The sequence below is a fragment of the Saimiri boliviensis genome, chromosome 6 (assembly GCF_048565385.1).
Source record: "Saimiri boliviensis isolate mSaiBol1 chromosome 6, mSaiBol1.pri, whole genome shotgun sequence".
NCBI classification, from domain to species: domain Eukaryota; kingdom Metazoa; phylum Chordata; class Mammalia; order Primates; family Cebidae; genus Saimiri; species Saimiri boliviensis.
The window spans coordinates 117367355-117383894 of NC_133454.1; the positions used below are offsets into that span (position 1 = coordinate 117367355).

Genomic DNA, 16540 nt, shown 5'->3' on the forward strand with positions numbered 1-16540 from the left:
ACCTGTAATTCCAGCTACTTGCAGGCTGAGGAAAGAGAATTGTTTGAACCTGAGAGACGGAGATTTCAGTGAGCTGAGATTACACCACTGAATGCCAACCTAGAGGATAGAGCAAGACTCTGTCTCAAATAAAAAAAAAAAAAAAAAAAAAAAAAAAAGGGACTCACCCTCACCATGTTGCCAAGCTGGTCTGGAACTCCTGGGCTCAAGCAATCCTCTAGCCTTGGCCTCCCGAAATGTTGGGATTACTGGTATGAGCCACCACACCCAAGATAATTGAAATATTTTCTTTTCTGAGGCTTTTCTTATAAGAGGGGATGTGTCACTTTTTTTGTTTAAAACAATGAACATTTATTTTGGTTTGTTTTTGTTTTGTTTTGTTTTTGTTTTTGTTTTTGTTTTTTCGAGATGGAGTTTCTCTCTGTCTTGCCCAGGCTGGAGTGCAGTGGCATGATCTTGGCTCACTGCAGTCTCTGTCTCCTGGGTTCAAGCGATTCTCCTGTCTCAGCTTCCTGAGTAGCTGGGACTACAAGTGTGTGCCACCGTGCCTGGCTAATTTTTGTATCTTTAGTAGAGATGGAGTTTCACTATGTTGGCCAGGCTGATCTCGAACTCCTGACCTCAGGTGATCCACTCACCTCAGCCTCCCAAAATGCTGGGATGATAGACATGAGCCACTGCGCCTGGCCTGAACATTTATTTTGCTAATGAGTCATTGAGTCAGTGTGGGGTTGGCAGATCAGATCTAGGGTAGCCTCGGCTATGGTTACATACCTGCTGCAGTCAGCTGGGGGTTAACTGAAGGTTTGATGAGGTTTGATTTCTCTGAGCTTGCATAGTCTCTTTCACATGTTTTGGACTTTGGCTGGGATCAATTAGCTGACCGCCCGATTCTGGTCCAAGTGATCTCTGGTCTTCCAGGAGGGTAGTCTGGCGTATTCATATGGAGGTTGCAAAAGTCCAAGAAAGCAAGCAGATGCATGCAAGGCCTCTTGAATCTGAAACTATGAAGTAATAGAACATCACTTATGTCTCATTCTAACAGCCAAAGCAAGTCACCAGATCAGTTCAGATTCAAAGTAAGGAAAGAATCGCTACCTGTTAAAGAAAAGACCTGGAAAGTCGTTCTGCTAAGGGCATTAATATAAGGAAATGTGAATAATTCTGGCCACTTTTCCAGTATACCATACGTGGTCTTACAGACAACTATTAGTTGCAGACAACTATTAGCAACTTTCCCCAGCAACCTGCTGCTCTGTTTTTCCCTAAAGAATCCAGAACTTTGGGCCGGGCGCGGTGGCTCAAGCCTGTAATCCCAGCACTTTGGGAGGCCGAGGTGGGTGGATCACGAGGTCGAGAGATCGAGACCAACCTGGTCAACATGGTGAAACCCCGTCTCTACTAAAAATACAAAACATTAGCTGGGCATGGTGGCGCCTGCCTGTAATCCCAGCTACTCAGGAGGCTGAGGCAGGAGAATTGCCCGAACCCAGGAGGCGGAGGTTGCGGTGAGCCGAGATCGCGCCATTGCACTCCAGCCTGGGTAACAAGAGCGAAACTCCATCTCAAAAAAAAAAAAAAAAAAAAGGAATCCAGAGCTTGGGCCGGACGCGGTGGCTCACGCCTGTAATCCCAGCACTTTGGGAGGCCGAGGGGGGTGGATCACGAGGTCAAGAGATCGAGACCATCTTGGCCAACATGGTGAAACCCCGTCTCTACTAAAAATGCAAAAAATTAGCCAGACGTGGTGGCACATGCCTGTAATCCCAGCTACTTGGGAGGCTGATACAGGAGAATTGCTTGAACCCAGGAGGCGGAGGTTGCGGTGAGCCGAGATCGTGCCATTGCACTCCAGCCTGGGCAACAAGATTGAAACTCTTGTTTCAATTGAAATAAAATAAAAAATATTGAAATAAAAATATTGAATAAAATAAAATAAAATAAAATATTGAAAAAATATTGAATAAAAAATATTGAAATAAAAATAAAAAATAAAAAGAATCAAGAGCTTTTGTCGAGATCATTATAATATTAGAAGTTTATAATATTATAATATTATCATAATATTATCATTATAATATTATGAAGTTTCAAGTTGCTTGCACATAAATTGAATCTTCTGTTGCTATGCCTTAATATATAATACATTATTATAAATACACAGCTGTGCTGGGCATGGTATCTTGCGCCTGTAATCCCAGCACTTTGGAAGGCCAAGGCAGGCGGATCAAGGAGTTTGAGACCAGCCTGGCCAACATGGTAAAACCCCATCTCCACTAAAAACACAAAAATTAGCTGGGCGTGCTGGTGTGCACCTGTAGTCCCAGATACACTCGGGAGGCTGAGGGAGGAGAAATGCTTGAACCTGGGAGGCAGAGGTTGCAGTGAGGCAAGTTTGTGCCATTGTATGCCAGCCTAGCGACAGAGTGAGACTGTTTCAAAAAATAAAAAGTAAATAAATAAATAAATAAATAAATAAAAATATACAGCTACCTGTGTATTCATAATAATAAATAAATATATTATCTTCATTTCCATTTCCCTTGAGAAAAATGGACAAAGGGCTATGCACTCATAGACACACACACACACACACACACACCCCTACAACTGCTACCTTTCTGCCCTGCCCTGCAATTGTACTCTGGGATAGACAAAGGCCTGTCTGTCCGCAGATTCATTTTCAGTGATTTGTTTCCCATCCCCAACTGTAGACTCCTCCACACGTGGATAGGCTTGGGGCAGTTCTAGGAAGCACCTTGACATGGGATTAGGGTTCCATTGCAATGAGTCCTTGCCGCCACTCGATGTCACTGTTGAAGCCTTGTCCTGCATAGCTCCATGGACACTGCCTTTTCAGGGAGGTGTTTTTGCTGTTACAGATTCTTTTTTTTTATTTTGAGACAGAATCTCTCTCTGTTGCCCAGGCTGGAGTGCAATGGTATGATCTTGGCTCACTGCAGCCTCCGTTTCCAGAGTTCAAGGGATTCTCCTGCCTCAGCTTCCTGAGTGGCAGGGATTATAGGCACCTACCACCCATCCAGTTACTATTTGTATTTTTAGTACAGATGGGGTTTCACCATGTTGGCCAGGCTGGTCTCAAACTCCTGACCTCAAGTGATCCCCTCTCCTTAGCCTCCTAAAGTGTTTGGGATTACAGGCATGAGCCACTGCACCTGGCCAATTCCAGATTTCTTAAACAGCTGATGTGGGGATTTAAACTTTGATTCCAAAGTTTACAGTTAATACTTGTTCAGCCACCTTTCCTCAAAGATCAATACCTGCAGGTTCTGTCTGGATTCTGGAAGGCTTCTGACATGAGCTATATGTCAGAATCAGCCTCATCCCTATTATCCCTTAGGACATTGTTTTGACCCATGGTTGACAACTACATCAGCTGCATGTCTACCTTACACGCATTAACCATTTGCCATGCTGTCAGGCACTGCGCTAAGAATTTTACATAGATGACGTTATTTCATTTACGAGAGATCACACCTTAGGAAAAGGACGTGTTATTGAATATGTTAGATAGTTCAAAATTTAGGTAATTTGACACTCAGTTTTCCAGAAAAATGACTGTAAAAGGTAGGGAGAAAATATTCAACCATATGTAGAATGTCTTGTCTTCATACTATTGTTTATTTTCTAAATACGAAATCTCTAATATTTTTCAGAGTGGGCACTCTTAAATTAACTGCTTGGCATGTCATGACAGCTATTTGGGCTTTTTTGAGTGTTTTATCATATCTAACTTCCATTACAAAGTTATTGATTTTGGAGAGTGTTTTTAGCACTAATGCCATCACTTAATAAATGAACTCTGAGATAACATCACTGTAGAATACAGGAAATATTTTAAATGATAATGCTGAATGTTAAAATAACAGCACATTAGTCATAAATGTCACTCTCAGAATTTACGATGTACATAAGCAACAACTGATTCACACAACATGAGCGTGGATGCCTGTTATTTACTTTTGCCAGCTCAAGTGTCGCTATCATGCCAATAGTTATGAGTACAGTTGACAATCCACTCAGCCCACCAATTGTGAAATTATACAACCCTTGATTTTTTTTTTAATTTAGGGAGATTTTCAGTTTTTCAAGCTTGTGTAATTCAAATTTATATAACACATAGTAGCACCACATCATTATTATCCCCTTTTATAGATTAAATAATTAAACCTTAGAGTGCAATTGATCTACTCATTCAAGATCTCAGAAGGCCAGGAGAGGTGGCTCACACTTGTAATCTCAGCACTTTGGGAGGCTGAGGTGCGCAGATCGCTTGAGTTCAGGAGTGTGACACCAGCCTGGCCAACATGGTGAAACCACTTCTCTACCAAAGATGAAAATTAGCCGGGCGTGGTGGTGGGCACCTGTAATCCCAGTTACTTGGGAGGCTGAGGCAAGAGAATCGCTAAAACCCAGGAGGCAAAGGTTGCAGTGAACTGAGAAGCACCACTGCACTCCAGCCTGGGTGATGGAGTGAGATTCTGTCTCAAAAAAAAGATCTCAGAGGCCACGCGCAGTGGCTCATGCCTGTAATCCCAGCACTTTGAGAGGCTGAGGCAGGCAGATCACGAGGTCAGGAGATCAAGACTATCCTGGCTAACACAGTGAAATCCCATCTCTACTAAAAATACAAAAAATTAGCCAGGCGTGGTGGTGGGTGTCTGTAGTCCCAGCCACCTGGGAGGTTAAGGCAGGAGAATTGCTTGAACCCAGGAAGCAGAGGTTGCAGTGAGCCAAGATCGCGCCACTGCACTCCAGCCTGGGTGACAAAGCGAGACTCTGTCTCAAAAAAAAAAAAAAAAAATCTCAAAAATGATAAATACTGGAAGTAGGAGTAGACCCCAGTGTCTGACTCTAGAACTTATGCTCGGTAACCAAGCTTTCATTGCTCAAAAGATGATTTCATGTTAGAGAATTCAGTGATGTTCCTTTTCCTAAGCTTTTGTTGACATTGTATCTATCCAACCCAAATGCTCTCCACAATTTTGAATCTTAGGAAGAAATGTTGGTGAAATATGGATTCCCCGTTATAAAAACAAACAAAAAAACAAAACAAAACCTTTTGCAAATTGGGACACCTCCTCTCCCCTGACCTGCTTTGGCTACCAGGGATAGTGGCAAGTGGCAGCTTCCAGAGAAGCACAGAAGCTTCTATTATTTCCTCCACTGGAACAGGGTCTGCCTACCATTTGCGTATTGACACGGGCTAGTCATAGCCAAGTAACTTCTCTGAAACTGAGAGTCTCCTTCACGTGACCCAGACAAAAGTGTAGATTTTAAGCATTCTTCTCATTTCTGACTCTATTTAATGTTTCTCTTGGGCCAGGCAGGGTGGCTCATGCCTGTAATCCCAGCACTTTGGGAGGCCAAGGTGGGTGGATCACTTGATGTCAGGAGTTTGAGACCAGCCTGGCTAACATAGCGAAACCCTGTCTCTACTTAAAATACAAAAATTAGCCAAGTGTGGTGGTGGGTGCCTGTAATCCCACCTACTCAGGAGGCTGAGGTAGGAGAATCACTTGAACCTGGGAGGTGGAGGCTACAGTGAGCCTAGATCATGTCACTGCACTCCAGCCTGGGCAACAGAGTGAGAGTCCATCTCAAAAAAAAAAACAAAACCTAAAAACTTTATCTTGACCAGCAATTTAGCACATATGTGCACTCACGTACATGTAAATACATACTACACACAACACACATGTACATACATGTACACATACACTGATAGAAGTATCAAAAATATACATGTACTTGTATTCATGCACATGTACAAAAGCACCATCCTCTGGAAGTCTGTGCCAGAGTTTGGGGGCAAACTTTATACCCCAGTCCCAGACCCAATCCCTGAGGAGGGCCTCCTGGGCACAGAGGAGCAAGGAATACGTCTTCATGGGAAGGATCTTAGAGCTAGTCATCACTAATTACAAGCCTTGAAATGGGCCCATCCATCATCCTGGAGCAACAGTCTGGCCATGCAGCCTGCCTCTTGGCCCCCAGCCCCCTCCCCATTCCAACCCATTTCTCCTTGAGTGGCCGCAGATCTGAAAAGCATTTTGGCCAAGTATTCAATCCACTCCAAAAACATAAATATAGGCTTGCCCAGGCTCAGCTGGATGTCTTCTGCTCATCGCTCTACACACCCTGAGAGCCCCTGTGAAGCTCCCCAGTATCCCCCACCTGCGCGTGAGCCCACTTTCAGTTGGCTTTTTTTTTATTGCATTTTAGGTTTGGGGGTACATGTGAAGAACATGCAAGATTGTTGCATAGGTACACACATGGCAGTGTGATTTCCTGCCTTTCTCCCCTTCACCTATATCTGGCATTTCTCCCCATGCTATGCTTTTATGTGTGCCCCACACTAGCCTTTATTTTCAGTATTTTGCTGAAACTTTTCAATAATCCCATTATTGGTATTGTTTTGCCAGATTTGTAAATGAAGAAAAGGAGCGTGTAAGAAATAATTTGGGCTGGGCACAGTGGCTCATGCCTGTAATCCCAGCATTTTGAGAGGCCAAGGCAGAAGGATCACTTGAGCCCAGGAGTTTGAGATCAGCCTGGGCAACATGGCAAAATCCTGCCTCTACCAAAATAATACAAAAATTAGCTGGGTGTGGTGGCACACACTTGTGGTCCCAAGTACTAAGGAGGCTCAGTTGGGAGGGTCACCAGAGCCTGGGAGGTCAAGGCTGCAGTGAGCTGTGTTCACACTACTGCACTCTATCTAACCTGGGTGACAAAGAAAGATCCTGTCTCAAAAAAAGAAGGAAGGAAGGAAGGAAGAAAAAGAAGAGAGGGAGGGAGGGAAGGAGGAAGGAAGGAAGGAAGAAAAAGAAGGGAGGGAGCCAGGGAGGGAAGGAGGAAGGAAAGAAGGAAACAAAGGGAGGGAGGAAGGAAGGGAGGAAGAAAAAAGAAAGAAATGAAGAAAGAGAAAGGAAGAAACTAAGAAAGAAAGAAAGAAAGAAAGAGAAAAAGAAAGAAAGGGAAAGAAATTGCCCAGGGTGTCCCAGCTGGGAAGGGCAGAGGCAACATTCAAACCAAGGTCTGCTATTTGCATACTCCACCCCTGGGTCTTCTCCAGTCCTTCTCCTACCCCAGGACACCCCAATTCACTGTCTTAGGGATTCACTGTTTCAGGTTTAAAGGGCCTGCTCTGCAACTGGGCATTTCCTCTTGGAAGTCCCATAGGTACTCTTTCTCATCTTCTCTCCTAAGTCAACTTAAAAGTCAAAGTCTTTCAAAACCTTCTCGCTGATCAGTCGGAGGATTGTGCCTATGAATAGCTACTGCCCTCCAGCGTGGGCAACAAAGGCAGAATGTGTCTCTTATAATAATAATTTTTTTAAAAGTCAAAGTTAGCCAGGTGTGGTGGCTCACACGTATAATCCCAGCACTTTAAGAGGCTGAGGTGGGCAGATTGCTTGAGCCTAGGAGTTTGAGGCCAGCCTGGGCCACATGGCAAAAACCCATCTCTACAAAAAGTATAAAAATTAGATGGGTGTGGTGGTGCACACCTGTGGTCCCAGGTACTCAGGAGGCTGAGGTGGGAAGATCACCTGAGCCTCAAGGGGTGGAGATTGCAGTGAGCCGAGATCACACCACTGCACTCCAGCCTGGATAACAGAGTGAGATCTTGTCTCAAAACATAAATAAATAAAGAGAACCAATCTATATTAGTCCCAGGGTAGACTAATATAGTAGATCAAATACCATTCCCAAGGGCTATGGTTCAGGGACTGAGCAGAAAATGCATGGCAACAGGACCACCAGGGCGAGGATGATTCCTACCCATGAACCACAATGGTGTGGTCATGGTCCAAGGGCGCTGTCTGCCGGCCGGCTCTGGGGTGCAGCATCAGAGCCAATTCCTACTCTGCGGCTACAGCCAGATTGTCCAGCCTGGAGCCCCCGTCCCTGGCCATCTAGCTCTGCTTCATCAGAACTGAGTTTCCTGGAGATTCCTCTGGGGCCCAGAGTGAACCTCACTAGAAAACTTGCCCTCATGCTGAAATAATTTTGAAAATCTCCTGGAAGGCAGGGACCATATCTTTGTGTCATTGTCCTCCACTCTGAGGATGGAGCCTGGAACCTACAGAGTTGGCACTCAGTATGCATTGGCTAAAACAAAACAAAACAAAAATGCATTTTCAGATCCTATTTATTATTATTATTATTTGAGATGGAGTTTTGCTCTGTTGCCCAAGCTGGAGTGCAGCGGCACGATCTTAGCGCCGGGCGCGGTGGCTCACACCTGCAATCCCATCACTTTGGGAGGCCGAGGCAGGCGGATCACGAGGTCAAGAGATCAAGACCATCCTGGTCAACATGGTGAAACCCCGTCTCTACTAAAAATACAAAAAATTAGCTGGGCATGGTAGCGGGTGCCTGTAATCCCAGCTACTCAGGAGGCTGAGGCAGGAGAATTGCCTGAACCCGGGAGGTGGAGGTTGCAGTGAGCCAAGATCGCGCCATTGCACTCCAGCCTGGGCAACAGGAGCGGAACTCCATCTCAAAAAAAAAAAAAAACGATCTTAGCTCACTACAACCTCTGCCTCCTGGGTTCAAGTAATTCTAACTCAGCCTCCCAAATAGCTGGTATTAGAGACACACACCACCTTGCCCGGCTAATTTTTGCATTTTTAGTGGAGGTGGGGTTTCACCACATTGGCCAGGCTGGTCTCAAACTCCTGACATCAAGTGATCTGCCTGCCTTGGTCTCCCAAAATGCTGGGATTACAGGCGTGAGCCACCAGCTGGGTCTGTATAGATTCTGTTCATTTAAATGCTGCCATTCTTCCAAGTCCAGTGCAAATTCCTATTTTCCAATAGTGTTTTCTGTTTTTCCCAGCCAAGAGCACCTCCTCCATCTTTAGACACAGTGCTGAACTTAAACCACCATATAAAATCAGTAGCATATACACGAATATTTGGCTTTTCACTCCAACCACTAGGGAACTCCTTGTGAATCTGATTCAGGACACGCTTCTCTGGTCCCACCTATGCCTAGAAATGGTCACACTTTTGATTCAAAGAGTGCAATGTCTATATTTGAGCAAAGTTTTGTTTTGTTTTGAGACACAGTCTTTTTCCCAGGCTGGAATTGGCACCATCTCAGCTCACGGCAACCTCCGCCTCCCGGGTTTAAGCAATTCTCCTGCCTTAGTCTCCTGAGTAGCTGGGATTACAGGAGCACGCCACCACGCTCAGCTAGTTTTTGTATTTTTAGTAGAGACGGATTTTCACCATATTGGCCAGGCTGGTCTTGAACTCCTGACCTCAGGTGATCCACCCACCTCAGCCTCCCAAAGTATTGGGATTATGGGCGTGAGCCTCCATGCCTGACTTCATCAATGTTGTTCTTCTTTCGTGTATTTTGTCCAGAGAAGGGTAAAGGACAGAATATGAAAGCACAGCTTCTCATAGTCATTATCAGCTAGGGTTTTGCCTTACCAGTTATCTTTCAACTAGAGGAAGTATATCTCTGGGTCTGGATGGTCTTTCCTCCTCCCTGCTGCCCCATATCTTTGATTCTTCGGATCAGGAGTTAGGACTCCATGGCTTTAGTCAGAAGAGATGAAGATGATTCTTACCTTTTAAGTAAGTAAGCACCTGGAGTCTAGAATTGCTGTAGGATTAAACAATGCCACAGCCGGCTGGGCACAGTGGCTCATGCCTGTAATCCCAGCACTTGATCCACAAGATAGGCGGATCACAAAGTCAGGAGATCGAAACCATCCTGGCTAACATAGTGAAACCCTGTCCCTACTAAAAATACAAAAAATCAGCCAGGCGTGGTGGCACACGCCTGTAGTCCCAGCTACTCGGGAGGGTGAGGAAGGAGAATCGCCTGAACGTAGGAGTGGAGGTTGCAGTGAGCTGAGATCATGCCACTGCACTCCAGGCTGGGTGACAAGAATGAGACTCCATCTCAAAAAAAAAAATTGGTAGTAAAAAGAAGAGGATTTTCCTATCACAGCTGAAGTGTTTTTGTTTGATTTAGTTCTAGGAAGTCCTTAGGTTCTCTGCCTCCAGGTCCTATTATCCTACCTCAATCACAGATCGCTGCAGCCTTGAGGTCCTGGGCTCAAGCTCAGGTCCCACCTCAGCTTCCTGAGTAGCTGGGATCATAGGCCCACACCACCATGCCCAGCTATTTTTTAAAAAATCTTTTGAAGACTGTACTTTCAGGGATAATTTCTATAGTTTGTTACTAGAGACATTTCTCTGAACGTGTAGAGCACCGAGCCAAAATAGACAAATGGGATCTAATTAAACTCCAGAGCTTCTGCACAGCAAAAGAAACAATTATTAGAGTGAACCAGCAACCAACGGAATGGGAAAAAATTTTTGCAAGCTACCCATCTGACAAAAGGCTAATATCCAGAATCTACAAAGAACTAAAACAGATTTACAAGAAAAAAACAACCCCATCAAAAAGCGGTTGAAGGATATGAACAGGCACTTTTCAAAAGAAGACATTTATGTGGCCAACATATGAAAAAATGCTCATCATCACTGGTCATTAGAGAAATGCAAATTAAAACTACATTGAGATACCATCTCACGCCAATTAGAATGGTGATTATTAAAAAATCTGGAGACAACAGATGCTGGAGAAGATGTGGAGAAATAGGAACACTTACATTGTTGGTGGGAGTGTAAATTAATCCAACCATCGTGAAAGACAGTGTGGCAATTCCTCAAGGATCTAGAAATAGAAATTCCATTTGACTTAGCAATCCTGTTACTGAGTATATATCCAAAGGATTATAAATAATTCTATTATAAAGACATGCACACGTATTTTCATTGTGACACTGTTTACAATAGCAAAGACTTGGAACCAACCCAAATGCCCATCAAGGATAGACTGGATAAAGAAAATGTGGCACATATATATCATGCAATACTATGCAGTCATAAAAAAGGATGAGTTCATGTCCTTTGCAGGGACATGGATGAAGCTGGAAACTATCATTCTCAGCAAACTGACACAACAACAGAAAATCAAACACCACATGTTCTTACTCGTAAGTGAGTGTTGAACAATGAGAACACATGAACACAGGGAGGGGAACATCACACACTGGGGTCTGCTGGTGAGTGGGGGGTTGGGGAGTGATAGCAGGGGGTGGGGAGGTTGGGGAGGGATAACATTAGGAGAATTATCTAACGCAGGTGAAGGGAGGATGGAGGCAGCAAACCATTGTGGCATGTGTATACCTATGTAACAATCCTACAAGATCTGCACATGTACCCCAGAACTTAAAGTATAATTTTTTTTTTTTTTTTTTGAGACGGAGTTTTGCTCTTGTTACCCAGGCTGGAGTGCAATGGCGCGATCTCGGCTCACCGCAACCTCCGCTTCCTGGGTTCAGGCAATTCTCCTGCCTCAGCCTCCTGAGTAGCTGGGATTACAGGCACATGCCACCATGCCCAGCTAATTTTTTGTATTTTTAGTAGAGACGGGGTTTCACCATGTTGACCAGGATGGTCTCGATTTCTTGACCTCGTGATCCACCCACCTCGGCCTCCTAAAGTGCTGGGATTACAGGCATGAGCCACTGCACCCGGTCTATAATTTTAAAAAATTATTTTTTTGGCCAGGTGTGGTGGCTCACACCTGTAATCCTAGCACTTTTTGAGGCTGAGGTGGGCGGATCACGAGGTCAGGAGATAGAGACCATCCTGGCCAACATCCTGGCCAACATGGTGAAACCTCATCTCTACTAAAAATATAAAACTCAGCTGTGTGTGCTGGCGCATGCCTGTAATTCCAGCTATTCGGGAGGCTGAGGCTGGAGAATCGCTTGAACCAGGGAATCAGAGGTTGCAGTGAGCCAAGATCGTGCCACTGCACTCCAGCCTGGTGAGAGAGCGAGACTCTGTCTCAGAAAAAAAAATTTTTTTTTTTTTAGAGGCCAGGCGCAGTGGCTCAGGCCTGTAATCCCAGCACTCTGGGAGGTCGAGGCAGGTGGATCACCTGAAGTCAGGACTTCTCCCATTTTCCCATTCATTTATTCAAGTTTTTTTTTTTTTGTTTTTTGTTTTTTGTTTTTTGTTTTTGAGACGGAGTTTCGCTCTTGTTATCCAGGCTGGAGTACAATGGCGCGATCTCGGCTCACCACAACCTCCGCCTCCTGGGTTCAGGCAATTCTCCTGCCTCAGCCTCCTGAGGAGCTGGGATTACAGGCAGGCGCCACCATGCCCAGCTAATTTTTTGTATTTTTTTTAGTAGAGACGGGGTTTCACCATGTTGACCAGGTTGGTCTCGATCTCTTGACCTCGTGATCCACCCGCCTCGGCCTCCCAAAGTGCTGGGATTACAGGCTTGAGCCACCGCACCCGGCCCATTTATTCAAGTTTTTTTTGTTTTTTTGTTTGTTTGTTTGTTTGTTTGTTTGTTTGTTTTTGAGACGGAGTTTCGCTCTTGTTACCCAGGCTGGAGTGCAATGGCGCGATCTCGGCTCACCGCAACCTCCGCCTCCCGGGTTCAGGCAATTCTCCTGCCTCAGCCTCCTGAGTAGCTGGGATTACAGGCACGCGCCACCACGCCCAGCTATTTTTTTTGTATTCTTAGTAGAGACGGGGTTTCACCATGTTGACCAGGGTGGTCTCGATCTCTTGACCTCGTGATCCACCCGCCTCGGCCTCCCAAAGTGCTGGGATTACAGGCTTGAGCCACCGTGCCCGGCTTATTCAAGTTTTAATTGAGTACTTACTTGTGCTAGGCACTGTTGTGACAGTGGACAAGTTCAACAAGACAGGCGGAGCTCTTGCTCTCCAAACCGTAATGGACTGGTAATGTCTTCCTTCCCTTCTCTCCATGTGATATGAAGTGTCCCAGTGTGTGTGGGGGATGTGGAAAAAACACTGAAATGTGGAGAAATGTGTGAAATGTGGCCATGGAAGAATGATTTTCTCTTGCCTAAGATTTCCCTAGGACCTCCATTTGGGAGTAATGTGGGAGACAGTCCTGCCCTGGCTTGTCTTGGGGTTTGGGGTTAAGTCAGGGCTACGTTATGAAATCAGTAAACTCTCCTAAGAATCCACCAACCAGACTAGATCTTTCGGTTTCTCCAGGGTCCAAAGAGCCTTAGCCACCAAAAAGATTCCTAGCACTAATTAACTGGCAAATGTGGTAAGTTCACCACTGAGGACCTGTATTTTCTAAACAAAAATCATGGCACAAGGTCTGAGAAGTCCCCATATTTATGGAATCCACTGAAACTGAGAAGTTTGAATCAAAGCTCTCTCCAAATATATTTGGAGAATAGAACATTGTAGTTATATTCAGTAGGCTCATGACCCTAAAACCCTTTTGCTGCCTGGAAATTAGTAATATCTAGCAGTCAATCAACAGTTTCTCTAGCGAGGCCATGGGTTCGCATCACTGCTCCTGAAAAACTTTCATTCCATCTGGGGAGATGTGAGAAGGAAACATGAGGTTGGGTGCTGTGGCTCAGGCCTATAATCCCAGCACTCTGGGAGGCTGAGGTGGGCGGATCACCTGAGGTCAGGAATTTGAGACCAGCTTGCCCAACATGGTGAAACCCCGTCTCTACTAAAAATTCAAAAATTTAGCCGGGCCTGGTGGCAGGTGCCTGTAATCCCAGCTACTCTTGAGGCTGAGGCAAGAGAATCGCTTGAACCTCAGAGGCAGAGGTCACAGTGAGCCGAGATCTTGACATTGCACTCCAGCCTGGGTGACAAGAGTGAAACTTCGTTCAAAGAAGAAGGAGAAGAAGAAGAGGAAGAAGAAGAAGAAGAGGAAGAAGGAGAAGAAGAAATGAAAGGGCACAATCTCTGTTCTCATGGAGCCCCTTGGTCTGATGAGGAATTAGACATAAACTAACAGCATAGGTAGTAGGAGCAGCTAGACAGGCAACTCGGAATAAGTTTGGAAGGCCTTGAGTGCCATGCTAAGAAGTTTGGAATGTATCCTCTTGAAGAAGTTCTGATCTGGAGGAGATTAGAAGGTGTGTTGTGGGGAGTGGTACGTGAATGAACTCCAGAGGGTTCCTGATCCCCTTGACATGTATACCTGTATTAGTCCATTCTCATGCTGCCATAAGGAACTACCTAAGACTTGGTAATTTATGAAGGAAAGAGGTTTAATTGACTCACAGTTCCACAGGCTTAATAGCAAGAATGACTGGGAGGCCTCAGTTAACCTACAATGATGGTGGAAGGTGAAGGGGAAGCAAGCTCCTTCTTCACATGGTGGCAGGAGAGGGAGAGAGCGAGGCGGGAGATGCTACACACTTTTAAACCATCAGATCTTTCAAGAACTCACTATCACCAGAACAGCAAGGGGGAATTCTGCCCCTATAATCCAATCACTTCCCACCAGGTCCCTCCCCCAACAATGGGAATTACAATTCAACATGAGATTTGGGTGGGGACACAGAGCCAAACCATATCAATACCACAGTACAAAAAAACAGATTTTTCTAGAAAGAGTCACCTATAGCTTTCATCAGTTTTTTTTTTTTTTTAAGTGTCTGTGATCCAATAATGTTTAGGAAGCATTATCTAAATACTAAGGGCCAGGCGTTTGGCTCATGCCTGTAATCCCAGCACTTTGGAGGCCAAGGCGGGTAGATTGCCTGAGGTCAGGATTTCAGCCTGGCCAACATGGTGAAGCCCTGTCTTTACTAAAAATATACAAAAATTAGGCAGGGTGCAGTCGCTCACACTTGCAATCCCAGCACTTTGGGAGGCCAAGGCGGGCAGATCACTTGAGGCCAGGAGTTGGAGACCAGCCTGGCCAACCTGGTGAAACTCCGGCTCTATAAAAATACAAAAATTAGCTGGGCATGGTGCCAGGCTCCTGTAGTCCCAGCTACTCCAGAGGGTGAGGCAGGAAAATCACTTGAACTCAGGAGGCAGAAGTTGCAGTGAGCCAAGATTGCATCACTGCACTCCAGCCTGGGCACCAGAGTGAGACTCTGTCTCAAAATATAAAATAAATTAAAATAATAAATATTAGGGAACCATCATAATTCGGGATGCACGAATGATCTCAGGTTTGTGTTGTAGACTCCCATTCTGATGGAATGGGGGTTGAAAGGAAAATTATTCAGAGGATGATACAAACCCCCAAGGGGCAGGGGAATGGAGAGAAAAGGACTTGTCTAAGAAGCAGAATGCATAGGATTTAGGGCAATTTGGGTGAAGGTGGCAGAGAATAAGAAAGATAAGGATTAGAATTATGATTGCAACCCTAAGATAAAAGATGTAAAAGAAATTATGATTGACTTTCAAACTACACCAATTCTTTTAATCTGCCTGGAGATAGAATAGTTTCACAAATCGAACCCAGGTGTCTTCTGATCCACAAGCTCACCAGGCAGTTTGTCAGAATTTCATTTTAGTCCATGGCGTGTTCAGATAAGAGAGTCAGATACATTATCATCCTCTAAATCATGTGGCTCACAACCAGAAATTCCGTAAGATTCTAATGGCTTAGAGTAACCTGTTTACCTGTATTTAAGATCATGTTTCATGGGCCACTCCAATTTGCAATCCAGGTTGCATGGGCTACTCCTCCTTATTGGCACAACCAGTGAAGAAGGGTAAAGATGACTCTGTGACGGTTTTCAGCCTAAACAACTGTGTTACCCTTTTAACTGTGAAATAGAACCTAAGAAGAAAAGCAGGTTTGTGGGGAGGGTGAAGGTAAGACAATGAAACTGGGTTCGTGCAAACTGCATCCAAGACATCACTGTGACATTTTATCAGGTGGAACTGTTTTGGTTATGGGTGACAGACGCCAACTGAAACTAACAAAAGGAGAAGAGGAAATGTTGTGGCTTACATCATTAAAAACTCAAGAGGTTCACCTGTAGACATGGCTGTATCCGGTTCCCAGGCACCTGTCTCTCTCCATCTCTTGTTGCTGCTTTGCTCTGTTATGTTCTCATTTTCAGCGGATCTTCCCCCATTTGGCAGCAGTTATGGCCATCAGCAGTTTCAAGCTTTGTCTATCAGCATAACAGTGCTGGCAATATCACTTTCCCAAAGATTACAGCCAACACCTTAGGCCTAATTGTGATTGACTCTGATTGGATACCCATCCTTGATCCAATTATTATGACTTAATTGGCTAAGTCTGGTGTGGGTGACAGCCTCTAAGACAGCTCCCAGTCATCTTACCTCCTAGTAATCATGCCTTTGTGTAATCCTCTCCTCTTGAGTAACTTACTTTTTTTTTTTTGAGACAGAGTCTTGCTCTATCACCCAGACTGGAGTGCAGTGGTGCAATCTCGGCTCACTGCAACTTCTGCCTCCCAGATTCAAGTGATTCTCCTGCCTCAGCCTCCCAAGCAGCTGGGACTAAAGGCACACGCCACCACACCCAGCTAATTTTTGTATTTTTAGTAGAGACGGGGTTTCACCATATTGGCCAGGCTGGTCTTGAACTCCTGATCTTGTGATCTGCCCACCTCGGCCTCCCAAAGTGCTGGGATTACAGGCGTGAGCCACCGTGCCCTGTGGTAACTTACTTCTAACCAGTAGA

The 16540-nt window shown here is 45.0% G+C and overlaps 1 long non-coding RNA gene and 1 pseudogene across 1 annotated transcript; one reads left to right on the top strand and one right to left on the bottom strand.

Moving 5' to 3' along the window:
* Positions 1 to 493: 493 nt before the first annotated feature.
* On the bottom strand, positions 494 to 16429 carry LOC141584760 (uncharacterized). Its single transcript, XR_012517964.1, has 3 exons — positions 15864 to 16429; positions 10662 to 10726; positions 494 to 1004 (listed from the first exon to the last, which is right to left on the bottom strand). It is a non-coding gene; the product is annotated as an uncharacterized LOC141584760 (long non-coding RNA).
* LOC120364889 (small nucleolar RNA U3) lies at positions 10191 to 10281 on the top strand (annotated as a pseudogene).
* Positions 16430 to 16540: the final 111 nt, after the last annotated feature.